Source organism: Dermacentor silvarum, chromosome 10 (genome assembly GCF_013339745.2).
Source record: "Dermacentor silvarum isolate Dsil-2018 chromosome 10, BIME_Dsil_1.4, whole genome shotgun sequence".
NCBI classification, from domain to species: domain Eukaryota; kingdom Metazoa; phylum Arthropoda; class Arachnida; order Ixodida; family Ixodidae; genus Dermacentor; species Dermacentor silvarum.
This window is the reverse complement of record NC_051163.1, coordinates 150,048,018-150,069,684: the sequence shown is the minus strand read 5'-3', so window position 1 is coordinate 150,069,684 and position 21,667 is coordinate 150,048,018. Positions and strand designations below refer to the sequence as shown.

General features: G+C 43.7%; 1 long non-coding RNA gene across 1 annotated transcript in view; it reads left to right on the top strand.

The window, feature by feature from the left end:
* LOC125940740 (uncharacterized) overlaps window positions 1-16,653 on the top strand; it is a 154,133-nt gene extending 137,480 nt beyond the window's left edge. The window contains exons 2-3 of the long non-coding RNA XR_007463942.1: window positions 6,863-7,181; window positions 16,418-16,653. This is a non-coding gene — a long non-coding RNA (uncharacterized LOC125940740). The remainder of the gene's footprint in view (window positions 1-6,862; window positions 7,182-16,417) is intronic.
* The last annotated feature ends 5,014 nt before the right edge of the window (window positions 16,654-21,667 follow it).

Sequence of the window (21,667 nt, the reverse complement as noted above, 5' to 3'; positions counted from 1 at the left end):
AAGGGCTGCCGTGCCCTCATGGGAAATGACGGGATATGTGTCTGCGAGGCTTCGTCTAGAACGTGGATATGGCTACACAAATAACGCGTTCTTAAAATAAAATCTACATAAAAGGCTTTCATTCACCCATATTACATCTCTCAATAAAGTTTTCTCACCTACAATGCAGCATCAAGCGAAGAATAGTAAGAACAGACGACAAGCTGTTCTAAAGCGAGCGAGAACCTTGTCGTCTGCCCTCCAACTTCAGCAGCAAGCTGATACTTTTTACGTTTCATATATTTGTACATCCAATAGTAAGTCCTCAAACTTAAAGAAAACATGTTTTTTTGTAATAATAAAGCTAAAGCAGTTTTTTACGTCCTATTTTAGCAGGGAATGAATCATTGTGACAGACGGAAAGGTGCTAGCCAGGCGCGTCTTCAAGGCGTTCTGGCTCTTCAAGAACGATGCCAATCCGAATCCACAATATACCGGCATTCCCTTGCATACCACAGCGCAGCAGCGCCACATTTCCCTCTAGGTTTTATAGTGTGCAACTCTATGGCTTACAGGCCCGCCTTGGGCCTAAATTTTTTCGTGCTCAAAGTTTCAACTGGTGCAGAACTTGGGATGAAGGGTGTGACACTCTATGGTAAAGGGGCCACGACACCAAATTTTTAGCTTAAATTATGCATTGCGTGTTAAACCGTACGCGTCCCACACCAAGCTCTCAAAAGTTTAATGCGTTCAGTGCAGTAGAACATGTGCATTTGAATTTTTTAATGTTGCAGTGGAACAAAATGACAAACAATGGTGACAAAATGAATGGGCACCCTCAGAAACGATTTCATCGCTTAACAAGCCAGTCTCGAAGGCCATGCTTTTGTGAACTGCAAACACCGGAAGTGATTGCAGGAGCTGAAAATACGTTATGAACACCATGCATCGTTTCGTTTTGCATTTGCGTCTCTGCGCATCTCTGGTTCCGATGTCGTTGGCGTGTCTTGCCGTTCGAAAGACATTTCAGCATTGTTTGCATGAGTGTCTTGCACTGACTGCACGGGAAGTGGTTGTGCAAAATTCTCGTTTATGGGTTACCAAGTTACCAGAGCCATTACCAGCAATAGCAAAGCTGAGAGAAGCGACATCTTGTGATGATTTGTCCAACTACAATTTGTTTGATAAATTGTTTTGTTGCATCAGCGTAAGCAGACATGGTTTACTTGGTGCAGGGCATGACAATGCTGTTGTGGTGCTAGGCAGCCAAGTGCGCATGCATATACTAAAATTTACCGCAACCACCCTACGCAGAGCAACTTGCAGTGTATAAAATGTAACCTAAAGTGAAGTGTACTCTATTTTAACACTGTTACATTCTGTAAGGGAGGCCCAGGGCCCAGCTTCCTGTTAACATGACTTGCACTGCAACATCATCTCAGCTTGAGTCCAGTGACTACGTTATTTGATTGCACTGATCTGAGAAATTCCTAATTTCCTCACACATTAGAGTTCCTGATAGTTTGAGGAAGACTTGATGCCACTGTCTGAGAATCTTTTAAGGGGTGCATCCACTTTATGGCTTTGCCAGAATAAAGGAGGTTTGGCTTTTTTTTTATGATGCTCTGCTGAGAACGTGATCACAGTTGAGCAAAGAAATGTTTTACAAGTGTTAGTTCTCCTAAAATACACATTGCATTTTTGTTAGCTCATCCGTGATATAAGAAGTAAACAATAAAATCCACTCTTGAGACAGTGGCGCCATATGTGCCAGCTCTCTTCTTCCTGCTAATTTATCAAGTTTGCAATTTTTCTTCTGCAGCTTTCGATAAATGGCGATGCCTGTGAAGTTGGTTCAATTAAGTATGTTTTGAATGAGTGAATAATTGTTTCTAATACATAAATATAGACGGTTTTCAGCAGCGGCGCACGGGCGCGGCCATGTTTGATCACGTGATTGCGCCGGCATGACTGGCCTTGGGTGGAAGGCCAGCGAAGCAGCCGTACTGCTGTATTCATGGGCGACGGTGGGGTAAGCGGCGTTGTTTCGGGTCCACAGATGGACAGCGGCTGGTTCGACGACACAAAGCTCTGGCCCATGTTTCAATGATCATGTAAGTGAACCATTGTTTGTCATTTTAACGTTGTATGTGCTCGCGCCGGAGCGCTCTGGCGCTCGATCATCGTGCATGCGCGTCGCTCGTTCGCGCCGAGCGATTCAAGCTCATGTAGGCCTCTTGTGCGGCGTTCACGTCAGTTCGCTAGTTCTTTTTCTTTTTGTGCCTAGTGCGGTGTACTTAAGCTACGATCTGAGCTGTTTGAAGTGGTTGCCCAGCCTCTCGCGCTTTGCTTGACGGCCTCGAATGTGTATGCTTGAGCGCCGAGTGAAAAATCCGTGTCCGCTTGTGTGTTGACATCTCGCTCGCTGGTATTTTAGCTTCCGACATAGTTGAGGTAAGCGTTTGCCTCGATACTGGTGCACTGACCTCTGCAGAATTCACCAGTATGGCGGGCACGCAATAGTTTTGCGTAGTTGACTTCAGAGCGGCAGATTGTGTTTGTTGGACGTACTAACTGAATGCCCCCGAACGGTTGTTGTTTCTTAGTAAAACCCCTGTCACACGGGCACGTTCGATCGCAATTGAGCCTCGATCCGAATCCAGTCGGTCGTGATCCGCAAATCGTAATCGAAGTGTCCGATTTCGATCGGAGGCCGACGTAAGCAGCTTCTAGCTCAGTGTGACAGAAAACGAGGTACAACGAGAAAGAAAGAGATCCGAAGAAATAACCCTCTAAAAAGGCCGTTTTTAACGACAGTGCAAAAAAAAAAAAAGACTTTTTTGCACGTATAATTTTGAAAATTAATTTGTGCTGCGTCGACGCCATGCACGTTGTTCTGAGATTTGCAGACGATCAGAATCGGCGGACGTGGCACGTCGTTTACCTAATATACCGAATGAAAAATTAATTTTTCTGTAAATTGATTTGTACCTTTACTACCTATTAGGCACGTTTATTAATTGCTTCGGACTTAGTTACACTTAAAGCGTTCGAGCCCAAACAACACGATCCTAAACCTTGGACTGTGTAGCAGCGATCATTTTCGATCGCGATCGAAAGCCCGAGCCGGATCGAGGCTCGATCGCGATCGAAAGTGGTCATGTGACAGGGGCACAACTTTGGCTGTAACTCAAGCGTTTTATAAATGAGAGCTCGCGTTTCAACTTTTCAAACTCTTCATAGGAGAGCAGCACCAGCTTAGTAATCAAATATGTAATAATTATTGAAACGCCAGAACTATAATTTATAAATCCAAACAATCAGTTTAATATAAGACTTTATCTATCGTGTTATTTTAGTTCTTTTAAACATCTGCAGATGTCTTGAGTAAATAAAAAAATCAGCTTTCTTTCATTGCCATTTTTTTTATTACCACAGTACATACAAATGTTTCTCCCCTATTTCAGTTGTCTACGACTACATGGTCAAGGCAATCGACCAAGATGGGAAACCTGCACAGAACTACAAGGGGTTTGCAGAGGGAATCAACCTTTTTTGACAGTGGCAATGTTGGGAAAGCTTTGTGTCAATCCAAGGATGGCATCTGCAGCATAAAGCTGTGTTCCAAGCTGCAGTGTTGGGTAGGGATAGTCCTTGGTTGGACGCCCATCAACAAAGTGAATAGAATATACCTGAAAGAAAAGGGTGATTCATGTAATATTTACAATGGTTTGCTTTTATTTGAACATAGGAATAAAGGAGTTCACATAAATAAAAAGCACGCACATGGGTAACGCATGCAGTTCTTATTGCAAACTGCCACAAATGTGACAAAAAAAGGCAATAGCAATGTGCTGCCAATGTCTTTTCCATAATCACAAATAATGTCATAATTTCATAGTGTCAATTAAATAATGTCACAATTTCGCGATGTCAAAAGAGGCTATGAAAATTCAAGTAAATAATACATATATTCAGCATGCGCTTTAGGGGAACCCTGAAAGACACAAGGCAGAAGGAAACAGCTGATTTGTAGTTACCACTACTTTAAAATGCTGCTAATCAAATAATGTCAAACTGGTGAGTTTGAAATTATTTACTTTTATTTTCATGCTTTCTCTTGACATCACGAAATTGTGACATTATTGTATATCACTTAACGATAAACACGCAACCAACGCTTCTAGCCTTGTTTGAAACAATTATTTTGTCCTACAGCGTCAGCACAGCGAGCTTTCGCGCACCTGTTGCTGGCCACAAACAACGCCAGGTCTACGTTCTGATCACACCGTGCCTCCGATACAGCAGCGAAACCAACATATGTAAAATCAGACGCGCAGGCAGGAATTCGTAAAGCGAAACGATTTAAAAATGCGATTCAGATAGCACTTTTCCAATCTTATCTGCAGGAGTTCTCACGCGACAACTAGTACGCCTTAATTGCCACCGATCCCGGCGCATATACGTACGTGGCGTGTAATTTCGCTTAAGGATAAACATCACTTATAGCAGGTGACTGTTCCAATACGATATCGCTAATGCTTGTGTTCTGCCACGGAAACAACGCACGGTGACCATAATGTACAGCAAGCGCATGATGGGAAAAGTTTTTCCACTATTCCGCAAGCCGAGCGCGTTCGCTTATTCGAGACTATGATCTGCCACTTACTCTTGCCGATGTGCCTGGATTGAAGTTCTTTCTCTGTAGGTTCGCTATCCAGCATTGTCGGGTGAGGTTGTTTTTCTCTCCTTGAGGAAATCGGCGCATGGAAAACGGCCTCGGGCACGGGCAGTCTTGATGCAGCTGTGGCGCGTGTATTTCACACACCGACGTGTTCCACAGCTTAATGTCGCCATCACAGTTTTTGCATCCGACCACAGCACACATTTTCCCTCTTAATCTCCACATGGAGCAGAATATTGTTCGACGTTTGACAAACTGCGCTTGTTAAACGCCGCTGGCTACGCTTTCGCGACTGAGCAATGGTAGTTTCGTTTGCGCGCCCAAGGCCAGAGATGTCCAATCCGCGCGGCGCTCCGGTGGCGCCATCTGATTTCAGTTGCACAAACCGGCTGCTGCAAATCGTCTATAATCACATCAGATTGGTAAGTGTTGCACTCTGTCCCTAGCCTGAATAAATTGATTGATACAAAGGGGAAAAGTTTGTGTGAGCATGCCGTTTGCATCCATGCTGGCTTTAACAATGATCTCTGTGCTGTTACAGATGCGTCGATTCCTCCTACGGTGCTTTAAAGACGATGTTCCTTTGGACTGTATCAGGAGTTCATCTCACAAGCTTCTTAGAAACCATCCGCCAGTTTGCCCTGTTACATGACATACCAGTTTGATTTATTATTGATTTAACACTGTGATGGTGATGTGACTGTGTTTGCGTCAAGTGAAATTTCGAGTGCTCCTTCTGCCTGGTGCGTCTATTGGAATCATGAAAGAAATGAACGGGTTCCATTGCAGTCACCAAGTTGTAATCATTGGCGTAAAGAAAAACAAAAACAAAACAAGGCAGTGCAATGTACTGGTAGAGAATACGATTTCATCAAGGTAACCCATGGGACGGCATTGCCCCTGTCTTCACAGATCTGCTAAGACAGTGCATGAGGGTCTGGCAGTGTCAATGACACAAAATAATTTGTAGACAAGTTATCTCCAGCACTCTGCAGCAGAGTTTGGTTTCGCTGCACCAAGGCAAACATTATAGCAAAAAATGTTTACAGTGCCACTAACAAAGAAACATTCCCTTCCTTAATGCAAAGAAATGTGGCTGTATTCTCTTCCACCATCAAAGATTGTGTCATTCCCACCTATAGGAATGTTTTTTGATTTGTTTACTTATGTCTTTTGTATTTTGTCTTGTTCGCTTTCTTTATATATTCTTTCATATGTTTATGTATCAGTTGTTTTTGTCGTGTTGCATGGTAAAAATACTCTGATGCTAAAATAGTGTGTAGTACTCAATTTAGTAAGTGAGTGCATTATGCAGTATTACAAAATGTACTTTGACTATTGAAGCAAATCAAAGTGGCTTGCTAATTTGGACCTCTATGTATAGCCAACCTGGAGGTTGTATCCATTGACAACAGTGAGTTATACGTAGCGAAATTGTTGTTTATTCAGGTGTGTATATGTGGCAGTGTCTGTAACAGAAGCACAAATTGGTTAATAAGTCAACTTCAGCACTGTGTACTGGTTGCATTTTGTTTCCATTGAAGTGCTTGTAAAATAACCATGAAAAAAGTTTACAGTGCTCTAATACAGACACCCAATCCTTTCTCGTAAGCACAAATATGTAGCTCTATTCTCCATCAGCAAACTTTGTGCCAGTCTAACCTATATAAATGGTCAGTTTATAATGTTCTTTTCTTTCATATGTTGTTCATTTTCTTTCATAATTTCTTGGACTAATATTCGTATTTAATTTTATATGCTTCATGTGTTCAAATATCAGTTAATGCTTTTTGTTGTGCTGCATTCTACAAGTCCTATGTGAGAAAACATGTAAAACTTTGTTTAATGTTTGAGTGTACAATGTAGTTTTATATATAAAAATGTAAATTGACTATTTAGGCAAGAAATCAAAATTGCATGCCAAGTCCGAACTTTATGATTGCCAGCGGGTGTTTGTATGTATTCAGGTTAGTAATATATGTTTAGTGAAATGGGAACTTGTATGAGACATGTACTACATCAGGAAACTTTTGCCACAATGGTAATATTTGTGTTGGGTTATAATATGTCTGTGAGGTTATCACATATTTTGCCTACAAGTGTGGGAATCCTTTTTTATTGCCAGGTCTAGCACTTTAGTTGTGCGAAGTGTTTAACACTTCATTTGTATGCCTACCCATGTTCGCTGTGACTTTGCAGGCTCCTTGCCTTTAAGGCCCCAAGAGCGGTACGTGTCGCTTGTGTCTGTGAATGGCTTGCAGCATTCCTGCCGGCTGTGCCCTTACAAGACCAAGAGGAAGTCCGACATGAACAAACACATACGTACACACTCAGGCGAACGTCCCTTCATGTGCCACCTGTGCCCGGAAGCATTCACTCAGGCTACCAACCTGACACGCCATCTGCGCTGCCACACCGGAGACCGTTCCTTTTCCTGTGTGCACTGTGGTGCATCGTTTAGGCAGAAGGGCCACCTGTCCAGCCACATGTTCTGTCATGCAGGGAAGAAGCCCTAAAGGTCAGGGGCTTGCTGTTTCTTTTGTAGAACACCAAATATGTTTTTTTGCAGTAGGTCAGCTCTAAATTGCATCGATAGATTTCGAGGTCCTTCAACAATAAAGTTTCTTATATAGTAATAACTAGAGGAAAGTTGACTCCACTGCCTATGAGGATTTCATTTCATTTATTATCATATTGAAGGCCCGAAGGCATTACACAAGGGGGGGCAATACAAACAAGTGTAAAAGTGGTTATGTACAAAACAACAAAAAAGAAACACTGCTGATTTTGTACGAATTTAAACGATCAAACAAAAATTACGAATTTAAAGAAGCAACACGGCAATACGTTCGCGAACATAAAAACACTAGGTGGAAGAGTTGACAAGGGTAGACTATTCCGAGTGGTTTATAATGGGTTCATGAACGATGTGCACTGGGAACAGAAAGTTATTCAAAGTGATTTGTTAGGTATTTACAAAATTTTTTGCGGTCAGTGCAGGTAACGAAGTGGTCAGGGAGCCCATTCCAATAAACAATTGGATCAGGAAAGAAGGAAGTGGTCATGGTAGATGAGCGGCCGGGTAAACGTGCTATGGCAGAGCTGTGACTTATGCGAGAGGAAGTTCGCAATGGTGGTTTAAGAAGGTGGTGCCTTGAGCCTGGATTGTAAAAGAAGGAGTGCAGCAAACCAAGACGAGATATGATGCAGCGGGACTTCAGTGTTGGCAGACCTGTTGTTTGTTTCGAGGAAGTGACACTAGTTTACCGTGAATAATGTGAAGTGATGAAGCTGGTGGCTTAGTTTGAAACGGATTCCAATGATGAGGCTAGGTAAACTTTTTTTTTTTTTATTCACAAATTCTCCAGTTTGTTTACAGAAAACCAGAAGGGTCAGGACTAAAGGCGCTAGCAAGCGCCTGACTGAGGCCCTGACCCCTGTACAATCTGCGCTCCAGCGACACAATCAGGACAGTGTAAGAATAAACGAAAAGGGAGTAGGGGAAACGTGAACAAGCAAATTAAGCAGGCAAGTTCGAGAAAAAAATTATACATGCAATTTAAGAAAAACAAGCACAACCATGTGCAAACATTAAAAAAAACAAACAGCATTAGCAACATAGTTGGGGCGAGTAATAAGAAACGTAATTAAACATATTTGTAGTACTGCTGTTCCAGTTCTTGATGTCACGATTTGCTACAGTACGCATCCGGGAACAAATATAGGAAACAGGGAAACAAAAACAGCCATAGTTCATTACTGTGTCTTACATATAAAAGCGCTGTACTATTCTTTGGGCTCCAACTGGCATGAATAAACATTTAGAGCGAAAAAACACACATAATCCACATGAAAACCGCACATCACACCAACGAGCTATGTTTGGTAACATATATTTCTTTTATACAATTTTATTGAAGACGATTGCTTTATTAGGTCTAGCATTTCCCTGTTTTCATTTAGGAGCTTAGGAATTTTATACCTCAAGCTTTGCATCCCATAATTAGTTCTAAGGTTAGGTAGTTTATAGTTAATCACTCGAAAGTTGCGGTCTGTGGTCGTTTGAAGATAGATAGACTCAAAATTTGCCCAGTTTTCTTTAATTTGCCTGAACATATAAAGTGAGAGCTTCTCTGTATAGAGATGATTTGGTGGAACTAATTTATACCTTATTTTATATGGAGATGTGGTATCATTGAAGCGGACGCGTTCAAGGGCACGAACAGCTCTCTTTTGTAAAACCTCTAGTTTTTTTAAATTGGTCTTCGTTGTAGAGCCCCATATCAGTAAGCAGTATTGTATATCGGACTGAGTTAATGCATGATATATAACCGGTTTTAATCTATTTGGAATTAGAGAACCTATTTTCCATAGTGCGCCAATAGACCGATCCCACCAGCCAGTTTCACGACGCCACCGCTGCCGCGGTGCATGCTGGTACTTGTAGTCATCCGGCCGCTCCAGCCGCCCGAAGTGCCTGTACGTTCTGTATCCGAACGATTTTTGGCAATTTTTATGGTTCGTGTAGAGCCATCGTGCGATGGGAGGATTGACCTGCTGCGTTCCTGCCTGGTACAACAACCACACAAGGGACAAAGGCTTCGGATTCTATGTGTTTCCTAAAGAGCGAAGGCTTCGAGAGACGTGGATCCAACGGATTAATAGGTGGTACTTTTAATAATACACAGCGTGAGAATACGGGGACGAATAGCGGCCGCATTTCGATCGGGGCAAAATGCGAAAACACCCGTGTACTCAAATTTCCCGGAATTTATAGATTATTTGTCGATTATCGATTAGCTATTGATTGGCTATCACAAGGTACTGGCCACGTACTTGGGCTAGGCCAAGAACTCCCAAGTCATCCCCAGCATTTCCCAGAATTTATTGATTATTGATCGATTAGCTATTGATTGGCTATAATTTATTGGCCACGTATTTGGGCTAGGCTAAGCACTACCAAGTCATGCCCAGCATTTTCCGGAATTTATTGATTATTGATCAATTATCGATTAGCTATTGATTGGCTATCGTAAGGTATTGGCCACGTATTTGGGCTAGGCTAAGCACTAACAAGTCATCCCCAGCATTTTCTGGAATTTATTGATTATTGGTCGATTATTGATTAGCTATTGATTGGCTATCGTAAGGTATAAGCCACGTATTTGGGCTAGGCTAATCACTACCAAGTCATGTCCAGCATTTTCCGGAATTTATTGATCGATTATCGATTAGCTATTGATTGGCTATCGCAAGGTATAGGCTACGTATTTGGGCTAGGCTAAGCACTACCAAGTCATCCCCAGAATTTTCCGGAATTTATTGATTATTGATCAATTATTGATTAGCTATTGATTGGCTATCGATGACTTTGTGATGATTGGCTATCGGAGTTTTTATGTTAAAAACGCCGCCTAGCTTACTTAAGAACTTCTAAACTTCTAGATATCGCTGTTACCGAAGTCTGCAAGTCGTGCGCGAAACCCATGTAGGTAAGTAGGGAACGAAAGTTTTGGCGCCGCATTTCAAACCTGTCTCCAACAGGTATACAAATCCTATTATGTCCGTCGCTAAGCAAACATAACGTTGCAGTCACCGAGGTGCACGTGCGCAAAAATAGTAACGCAAAACGACCTCGTACATCAGCATGTACTACATACAAAGCTCGAAAAAATACGATACTCAACGCGTTATAAGCGGGTAACAACCGAAAGGAAAGAGGAACAGGCACTTTTCAACGTTCGCCTCGCATGCTGCAATGAACAGCCGATGTAATTTCTTTAAATACATGACGAATGTTTCTCGGTGGTGGAGTCGCAGATATGTCTGGGAAGCTCGTGCGCAGTACTCAACGAGCGCGGACTGCGGTGGTGTGGTTGACTAGTTGACTACAACCAAGATGGTGTCAGTGCTACTTCCAGAAAACCGGCGCATGCGCAGATCGGTCGGTGGGATCGGTCTATTGTTCGAGATAGCTTACTTTGGAGATGGGATATGTGGTCATTCCACGATAAATATTCCTGAAAAAATACACCTAGAAACTTTATACTGCTCGTCTTTTCAAGCACTGCGTCTTCGAAACGCAGTTTGAAACTATTATGTATATGCGAGTTTCGAGCTCTGAAGATGACATATTTCGTTTTACTTATATTCAGCTGCAACTCATTTGCATCTAACCATAGTGATAGTTCTCTTAGCCATATATTTGCTTTTAATTAGGCCTCTTCCAAATTTTTACTATGGAAAAATACATTTGTATCGTCGGCAAAAAGTACTATCTCCTCAGTATGGGGTATGTTGCAGATGTCATTCACATATAAAAGAAATAAAAGGGGACCTAATATCGAGCCTTGTGGTACTCCCGTTGTGATTATGTGTTGATCAGAAGAACAGCTGTTTAATGTTACGTACTGTTTGCGATTTTCCAGGTAACTTTTGATTAAATGATAAACCTGTCGCCTTAAGCCGTAACAGGGTAGCTTATTTAATAATATAGCGTGAGTAACTGAGTCAAACACTTTCTTAATATCTAAAAATATTCCCACCGTAAAGTGTTTATTTTCAATGTTCTCAACTAATTTTTCTTTAATGCCTAGTAGCGCTAGCTCAGTCGACTTGTTTTTCTGGAATCCAAACTGCTGGGGTACTATCAATTTGTGTTTTCCTAGGAAGTCAGTTATTCTTCTAAATATAACGCGTTCAATTACTTTCGAGAATACATTCAGAACGGAGATAGGACGATAGTTTCCTAAGTCATCTTTTTTTCCACCTTTGTGTACAGGAGTTACGCGTGCTACTTTTAATTCATCGGGAAAGTATCCGTCTTTAAGAAGGCAGTTACAAATGTGTGCGAGGGGAACTTAAATCGTTGCCGCTACAGCTTTGATCGGATCAGCCTTAATCTCATCGTGACCAGCTGCAGTTTTGCTATTTATAGATTCAATTATGTTAATTATTTCGAATTCACTAGTAGGCATCAGGTATAAAGTATCAGAACAATTTATGTTCATATAACGGCTTGGGTCAACTTTTATCATATTATTTAATTTCCTGCCGCAAGTTAGCAAATGCTGATTAAATTTGTTGGAAAGGACTTGAGATGGATGCCAGACAGAGAAAGCAAATTCGAGTTGTGGATGGACAAATGTCACGTACGCCAACTTCTTCACTTCAAGGGATGCCTTTTTTAAATTTCTTTGTAGATACCTGAGTGAGCGCGCAGCTTTGCGACATATTCTTTCGATATGTGTTATCCAAGAGAGTGATGACGTCAAAATAAGACCCAGGTACTTGTAAGATGAAGTGGTGCTGATGCTGACAGAGCTAATGCGATAAGTGGACTGAAAGAGACTGTGCTTTTGGGTAAAAGGCATCGATTTGCATCTCGATAAGTTGAGAGGCATTTGCCATTTTTCGTACCATGACGAGATGGCATCGAGGTCACGCTGCAGGCAAAGAACATCGTTGCCTGCAGCGTGACCGCATTCGGTTGCGCATTCATCATTATGAATAGGTTTACCGTCAAGGTCGACTAGTTCGATGGTGTTAGATCTGTCTTTCGTATAGAGCATGCGCCAAAATTTATTTTGATTTGATATAGAGAATGGAGAGTAGATCGTGACTGTTAAATTTATATTTGGTTTGACTGACCTCCTGAATATACAGTTTTACGCACGTGCGATACCTTTCCCATGCTGCAGTGTTATTGCTTTGATTAACTTTCCTGTAGAGACGTTTTTTACCTTTGAGAAGAGATTTTACACGTTTAGTGAACCAAGGGTTGTTATAATCTGATTTTGCGACAATAGTGGGTATGTACTTATCCTTTAGGTTTAACATTGTGTTTCTGAATAGCTCCCAGTTGGAGTTGACTGGGTGTGACAAATACGTGGTCTGAAAATTCCGCCAAAATAAGTCTAGTCCACTGTTTATAACCTCATAGTTACCTCTCCGGTTGTCAGAGATTAGTTTTTGAGTAGAGGATTTCTTACTCAGTAGGAGACGAATAACAACGTGCAGGAGACAATGATCGCTGAAGCCGGGAATCGCGGTAATGGCGGAAATGGTCATCCGGGTGACTTGTAAGAAGTAAGTCTAGTATGTTATCGCCTCTGGTGGGACATGCTATCACTTGGTGGAGGTTGAAATCTTCTGTTACTTCAAGAAATTGTTTCGCTTCAGTAGAAAAGGTCCCTGTTGATACAGACAGCATACTCCAGTTAATCTAGGGGTTATTAAAATATCCGAAAAGAAAAAGTGGTGCATTCAGCACTTGTGTTTTATGTTTGCTAAGGATTGGGACAGCAAATCAATGAAAGCTTGCTGTTTATCAGATGGTCTATAACAAATGCCAAAAGCGGTTTTTATCATATTGTTATAGACACATACCCATAAAATTCAAGGTGGAAAAACTTCGCTATCGTCTATGTCTGAGCTCAGCCACGTTTCTGTTTGCAAGATGATATCAGATGTTTTGTCACGCAGGGAAGAAACCCTAAAGGTCAGGGGCTTGCCGTTTTTTTTGTAGAACACCAAATTTGTTTGTTGCAGTAGGTCAGCTCTAAATTGCATCGATAGATTTCTAGGTCCTTCAACAATAAAGTTTCTTATATAGTATTAACTAGAGGAAAGTTGACTCCACTGCCTATGAGGATTTCATTTCATTTCATTTATTATTATTTTGAAGGCCCGAATGCATTACACAGGGGAGGGGGTGCAATACAAACAAGTGTAAAAGTGGTTATGTACAAAACCTGGAACGATACCTGGATCAGCATGGTGTGCCGAGCAGTGTCATGCCCCACGCAGGCACCATTCCATTCCCTGTTAAGTAGTGCTTGGTGTGGTCCTGTGATAAGTGACGTAGGCGAGGCGTGGTGTTGCCAGATGGGCACTTCTGTGTGCGCCGGAACTGGATTTCCCGAAGAAAATGTGGTGAAGACGGGTTTGTTGGTGGTGACGGGTTCAGTTTCGTTGACAGTAGATGGCGTCGGCAATCGTAACCAGTCCAGTACTTTCCACGGGAAGACAAGGGGCCAGCATAGCAGCGCCTGGAACGATACGTGGATCAGCATGGTGTGCTGAGCGGTTGCTTCTCTATCCACAACATAAATTCTTAAAGACTGCCTTGAGACTTCCGTGCTATGCCAGCATATCAGAGGTGTGGCTTTTCTTGAATGTGGACTGGCCTAAAATGTGTTCATCACTCTGGAAAGAAGTTTCTTGAAATTACACATAATACTATTAATATAATATAATAATATAATAATGCCATTCTGAGGGGGGTGCGTCTTATGCAAAGGTGCGAGGTATAGACCGGAAAATACGGTAGTTGCTTTTGAAGGGGCAAAGTTGCTCCAAATATGTTCGTCTTTCTGCAGGTAAAAGCCCATTTTTGCCTTGGTACCGTCACCGCTTTGTAACGTACAGCGATATGCTCAAAAGGTTCTGCTTAAATATCGCCGTGAGCACGCTTAACACAAACGCTCCGGGCGTGGCCTAGATTGAATTGGACTGACGCCAGCACCGTGAAGTGTTGTGCGCTGTTATCTCGGTATGTTTGCGACGGCTGATGATAGCTGGAGCACAGCTCGATTTGACTGTATTTGACTAGTCGACTTGTCTTTCGCTTGTGTCTGAACAGGGGGGAGAGTGCGCTCACTTGTTAGGTGTGTTTCGCCACATTTCGCTCATTGCTGCGGTCTCATGCGTGTCCAGAAAACACGTTGCTATTTGCTTATCTTGGCAGAGCGAAACGGTGTGCTCGCTTACACAGCTGTGGGCACACACAGGGCATCGTACACAACTGCGTAATATGATCTGCAAGCAAGCAAAGCCACTGGATCCTTTTTTTCGCCGGACCGCTCCCACCGATGGATCGGTAGCTCACAATTAATTAAGCCTGTGAAACCTGTGTAATTATATATATACTGCTGGTCGATCATTCGCTCTCGCAGCCTAGTCGTAGCATTAAAGGCCCGCTATACGCGTTGGCCACTGGCCGACGAGGGCCTGAAGCTGCTGTAGCGCGGAGGCGACGGCGGTAGATAAACCAACGCCGAGGGCGGCGCGGCACAGTGTCTCAACACTAATAGTAGAGCCACCCAAGCACAACCACATTTAGACACCCTTCTCTTGATGTTTCGGCAGCCTGTCATAATATAACGTGAAAATATTCCAATCAAAATACAAGCGATACGTAGCGACAGCATTTGATCCGGAGAGCGTATGCTAGTTCAGCACACAGCTTAGGAGGAGACGAAGTCGACTGAACAGAGTAAACGGCAGCGCAGGAAGAGGAGAGAGGAGATGGTGCTACTTTTTATGCAAAAGGCGGATTGGCGCGAGACCCGGCGGGGCCTTTTAGTCGACGGCATTGGGCTGCTGAAGTAGAGGTTGCGTGTTTCATCTCTGCCTTGGTGGCCGCATACCGTTGAGAGCGGAATGAAAAAATGTTTGTGTTCTTAAATTTATGTAAAATTAAAAAATCTCCAGCTGTTCAAAATTAATTTGTAGTCCTCTACTATGGTGTGCCTTATAATTAGATTGTGGTTTTGGTTCATAAATCCTCAGAATGTCTTCCAGGAAGCACCAACTCTGTTCTGGGCTATTTTCTGCGTCGTGGTTGTTTCTTCAGACCACAGAGGATCGATCGTCTTTGAAACTGTTGGCTGCTCCCTGACCGACCATGTTTCCAAACAACAGAGCACAGCTTGTGAACTGCATGGTGGAACTTGTCCGATCTACGTTCTTGCTCTATGCAATGTGACATCCCGTTCTTGCTGCTAATGTCTTTCGTATATCAATATCTTTGATGAGGATTTGCTGAATTGTATTATTGTCACGTGATATTTGATTGCAACACTGCTGTCATCTGACCTTTGTAACGCTCTTTTCCTACTTCACATGCATGGCCATTTCTTCTGGGGCCATTTCATTCCTGGCAGTTTGATCCCGGGCCATTTTTTTCGGAACCCCTCCAAGTAGATTGCTCTTCGGTTGAACGGCAGTTTTGGTATCAACTGCCATTCACCTCAATGGCAGTGAAAGTGTCTGTGTAACAGATGCATCAGCCTGCGCATATTGTTGGAAAGAGTGAGGGAAAGAGTTTCGCAGTCCTATGAGAGAGCTGGTGGGGTTCCCCAAGACCAGAAAGTTTGAGCACACCTCGACTATACAGTCTAACACACGTGCAGTGAAATTTTAGCAAGAATATTTGGAATCGATTCTTACTCTATGGCTTGCCTCTCATCAAGAGTAACTTATATGCTTGCTGAAAGGATAATTCTTTATATATTTCATGATCAGCACCTCAGTTGCTGCTCATAAAACTGCAGAAAGGTTTTTTTTTGTGATGACAAATTGTTTACTTGTAGTATTCTCGTTGCTGGCATTTGGGCAACCCACTAATCACAATAGCGATCGGCATGGTACTTAAACGATCGCCTTGGGGATGGCACTTTAGAAAGCCTTTAAATTAAGAAGTGTTGTGAATTTGGGCAAATATTTTGCTACTATATATTCATTGTTAAGTCGGTGATCGTACAAGAACACAATTTGAATAATGTATGGGTTTGTTTTGCAGGAGCTAGTGTGGTGTAATGACATCTATTTTCATTTTTCTCAAAAGAAAAAAAAGCTAAGTTGCAGCAGCTCCGGGAAAAGGTTGTCTGTGCTTTGTCTGCCGCCTAACGTTTCCTCTGGTTTTAAGGTTTTGGCATGTCTAATATGCTGCCAAGTGGACTCTTCATGCAGGTGCAGCCAGTGTTCTTGCGGCTCAGAAACTACCTGAAAAATCTGGCGACTTCAAAGAATGCAAGTGTCTGCCCATCAAGCCTCCTTGCACAGCTTTAGTGAAAATGACAGCCGGGGCCATAGCCAGAGTTGCAACAGCTTGCAGGGACGTCCTGCCTGATGTTATGCCACTCATATTCACGCTGCAGCCTCTATACAAGGAGTCTTTGCAGTTGCAGCCATGGTCACTGCCACAGTATCCTTCTTTCAGTGTTGCCAACATTGTAGCGATTGGATTGTGTATGCCATTTGGAGTGTCACCTTTGCCCAAATACATCTGCTCAGAGTTCCAACCTCAAGCAGCATGTGTGCAGTCAAACGGAAGTGTGGCCGTATCTCTACACCCACTGCGCTGCATCCTTTTCACGGAAGGAGTGCCTGTTATACCTAGGGCTCTGTGTTTTCGGAGTTTATTTTTCTTGAAATTCGGAGTTCGTCGGAGTTGTATTTCTCGTAAATCACCAATTGTCCGAAACTCGGAGGTAAATTATGCATTATTCTCAATACTCCAAAATCTTAGATGAAATGATATCTGAACACGAAAACATCAGAACACACGGAGCGTATTTTTGTTGTCTGGAAGGTTTGAACGCACAAATACTTAAACACAAAGCCCCTACGTTTGTGCATATAACAACCTTAGAGATTGTTGTAATTGACGCAATCATACATTACGAGGTTGCTGTCACTGATGGAAGCACGCTCCTTTCGATTGATGATTCTCAGCTTTGAAAATGCTCTTTCAACATTTGCTCTAGAAGACTCGGCGCGCAGCGAGAAAGCACTGGCCACTGGACAGTGTGAAGTCTCCAAAGCGACAGGGGTTTAGCAATGTTACTGATTAATTAGCTCTGGTAGTTCGCGAAATCACTCATAAGTTGGCTCATGTTGTCAATTTCAACAAACACTAACTTAAATATCGGCGCATAGGTTTTTAACGCGCAGGTTAATGCATGCTTGATATTTAGATTCACAATTTCAACACTATACCAAAACTATTCTCTGGCGCACTGGAGTGCATCGAAAAGCTTCCTCTGAACTGTCTCTCTCTACTTTTCAGTGACAGCAGCGTAGTATCCATGAAGGTATGCGACGGTCGATGAGCAGTCGTACGTCTGTGGCTCTGTGCGCGACAAGCCCTTTGTTAAATATGCGAAGGGTGTGGTCTACGAGATACTGTTGACGTGAGGTAAACTTTATATCGACCAAGCAGGCCGATGTACCAATGACTGCTTAGAACATGCCCTTTCAATATAGAACAGAACAGGACCACATTGGCCGTAAAATCGAAGTTTATCGGATAAATCCGAATTGTCAAAAATTTTACCGGCGAGTGTTTATCGGATTTATCCGAAAACACAGAGCCCTACTTATACCACATGCCTTGTCACAGATGGGGAAGGAGTGCTCATTGTTAAGGGCACACAGTTTCTTATAGAAAAACCGATTGATTGATTTATGTGGTTTTTCTACTGCATCAAAAGGGTTGTGGCCCTTGCACGCACAGGGCTTCATAGAATATCACTGAAAGGGAGAGACAACCGCTCAAAACATGAATTAATATAACCTTGCTAATGCAAAGGTCGTCCATCGTTTTGGCTAGAATGGGCCCTGTTTTTCTCATTGAATGTTGGTTTATATTTTTAATTCTTCATTAGCACTCGCGAAAAATGACCTTTGGCGCCCCACGCGGCAAAAACATGAACATACTTATAAAGTTCACCTCGTGATCTTCTACTAGTGTATGCGGTTCCCGGTATATTTATTAATAGTGAAATGCAGTAACATTCTTTCTATTATAATTTTTTTCTAACTTGCAGTGCGCAGATAAGACTTCGTGCGTAGTGAGCAGAAAAGTGGCCCTGCCTTCTCCTTCATTTTCGATGAGTTGGCTTGGCTCAGCTATTGACAGAATAACGATGCTGGGGGCGAGCCAGCCATGACGTAGGCGTGTGCTTGGGAAAAAACATGGTACAACTATATGAAAGGTCTGTACAACAACGCAAACCTATTGTAACAGTCAATTTACCTTTAAAAGTGGTTGGAAAGGTGGCAATATAGGTGGTTAACCACAATTGCTTTCCCTCCAGTGAAAGCAGGACGATGGGTGACATTGACAATTTGCGAGGCAGGCTATCGGCATTGCTCTCACTCAGCGTTGCTGGAAGAGGGACTATATTTTTTTGGAGGCTGCTCAGATCGAAAAATTCTGCTTACAAGATATCCACGTGCATTTGGAAGTAACCGCTGCATGTGGAAACACTACCGAGGGTGAGCTTTTCGACGAGCTATAAGAAACTGGGTCCATAAAAATCGGTTGTCAGTCCCTTTAAAGGGAAATATTACCCCACCATCCGTTTTATACACTGCTATGACTTCGTAGCTATTCTGAAAACTTCAGGGTTCATCTTATTATGAAAGTGGCTTGGCCTAATCTTTGGCCACTGTGGTGTAAATAAACCTTTCTTGGGACTATATCTCATTTGAAGTATAATATCTCCTGGAGTACACCTTGTATTTACATTTACTCCATCATAATGCAACCTGTGATCAACCCGTCATGGTGGCTTAGTGGCTGTGGTGTTGGGCTGCTAAACACGAGGTCGCAGGATCGTATCCCTGCCACTGGCGGCCGCATTTCGATGGAGGCAACATGCGAAAACACCCGTGTACTTAAATTTAAGTGCACGTTAAAGAACCCCAGGTGGTCCAAATATTCTGGAGCCCCCCACTATGGTGTGCCTCATAATCATATTGTGGTTTCGGCACGTAAAACCCCGTAATTTAATTTGAATTTTTACCTGTGATCAATAAATACAGTGAACGGTCGACTGGATGAAAGTTGGGCTTGTTTCCTATCAATGCTGTTATTTGCTTCTCAAATGTCACAATATGGTATCTGTAATGAGTTTTGATGAGTTGAGCACTTTAGCATGGCTTGTATTGTCCTCAAAATGGAGTGCTTCCAACTGTGGAAAACTTTTCTTAGATCTAGAGATTTTATGCATCCTTTAGAAAAATAGGGAAATTGGTCCTAATCTAGGGTAATTTGGTGCTGTGACATTGAAATGGTGAAATGGCTGACGTAACAGCGTGTTTTGATTTCAGTCACTTGCAAATTGTGTTTGCATTAATATTGTTATGAGCCAGTTGTCCGGCAGACAAAGATGATGCTGAAGCATAGAGCCGAAGAGACGAGGAAGAGGTGAAACTGTGGTTCGCCATCTTTGTTGTTGTTGGCCAACATTTAGTCTCCTTGTACATAGTGTGAATAAACCCCATTTTCTGTAAATCTCCCCGTAACATCTTGGTGGAGGTGCGGGGTACATCACCAGCACATCACGAAACTTCGAAGCGGAAACCTCGTGGGCCCTTCGACCATGTCGACTGAGAGGCCCGCTGCTTCAGCTTCGGCTACCACAGCACCGATTGTCTTGACTCAACTCCGGGACCCTGGCGCCTTCTCAGGCACTGACAACAAGGACGTTGAAGACTGGCTAATCGAATACGAATGCGCCAGCAAGAGCAACCGTTGGGACCCGACTCTAATGCTGGCGAACATCATTTATTACCTCGAGGGAACGGCCCGTGTTTGGTTCCGTACACACGAGGAGGAATTGACCAGTTGGGACACTTGCAAGCAAAAACTGCAGGAACTCTTTGGGAAGCCGCTTGGCCGCCAGCGAGCTGCCAAGAAGGAACTTTCGTGCCGGGCCCAAACATCTGAACCGTGCGTTGTGTACATTCAAGATGTATTAGCACTCTGTCGGCAGGTCGATGACAAGATGCTCGAAGCTGACAAGGTCAGCCACATTCTTAAAGGCATCGCAGACGATGCCTTTAATTTACTCGTGTACAAGGACTGCTCGACGGTCGACGACATTATAAGAGAGTGCCGACGCTTTGAAGAAGCAAAGAGCCGTCGTGTCTCACACAATTCGTTCGGCTTCCTAATACCGCCGCTAGCTCATCGTGTGAAGACGTCCAGCCGCCTGGTACCGAAAACTTGCGTCTTGTCCGGCGTGAGATTGAGGCTGCGTCTCCGTCGGTTCCCCCAATACGTTCTTACGACGAGTCCCGCCCGGCAGTATCTCTGATTCAAGCTGTCGTACGCGAAGAGCTGGCGAACGCAGGCATCCGTCCGATCTGTTCTGTGAGTAGCCCTACGGTTGGCAATTTATTTCGACCTCCACGCGCACAATCGACCTACATCCGATACCGCGACCCAAACCAGTGGCGCACACATGACGACAAGCCCATATGCTTTAATTGCAATGGAGTTGGTCATATTTCCCGCCATTGTCGCTATCGTCAGATTTCGTCTCCTCGTCCCGCGTACGCTTACCGCCCAGAAGACAGCCGGTTCTCGCCTTTTCATGCCCGCAATGACCTGCCGCACTGTGATGTTGCTGCTCCGACTCCACACTACGATCGCCGCTCGCCGTCCCCACAGAACCGGCGTTCTCGCTCACCGATTGCCCGTCGCTCACCGTCGCCATACCCCCGCCGTCCCTCTTCGGAAAACTGACCGGTGCAGCTCCCGGAGGTGATGCTGCATTGACCAACCGACCCGGAAATCCTCTGTTGACCCTGACCACCCGACAAAACCTTTTGGACATAGAAGTGGACGGCGTGCCTGTTTCGGCGCTCATAGACACGGGGGTGCAATTATCGGTTATGAGCGCTCGCCTTTCTCGTCGTCTCCGCAAGGTTCTGACGCCCGCGGCGTCGCCTGTCGTTCGTGTAGCCGACGGCGGCACATCTTGCGTCGTTGGGATGTGCACTGCGCGTGTGAGCTTCGCCAGTCACCAGACCTCAGTTCTATTCGCCGTTCTGCAGCAGTGTCCACATGAAGTCATCCTCGGCCACGACTTCCTGAGTACCCATTCTGCCCTCATCGACTGCTCTTCTGGCCTTCTCCATTTGGAACTTCCTTTTGTACCCGATCTCTCCACCGAGTCACAGCCGCGTTTATGTGTCGCCGAGTTTGTTCGCCTTCGACCAGCCGCCGTGACGTATGTCACACTGACCTCTGATTCCGCCATTTGTGACGGCGACTACGTCATCTCTCCTTCCCTAGACGCTCTTTTAACAAGGCAGGTAGCCCTCTCTCACTCTGTTGTGACTGTTTCTGCGAACCGGGCATGTATCCCTATTCTGAACATTGGACGGACTCCACAGTTTCTTCCCGAAGGTATCACACTTGGACAT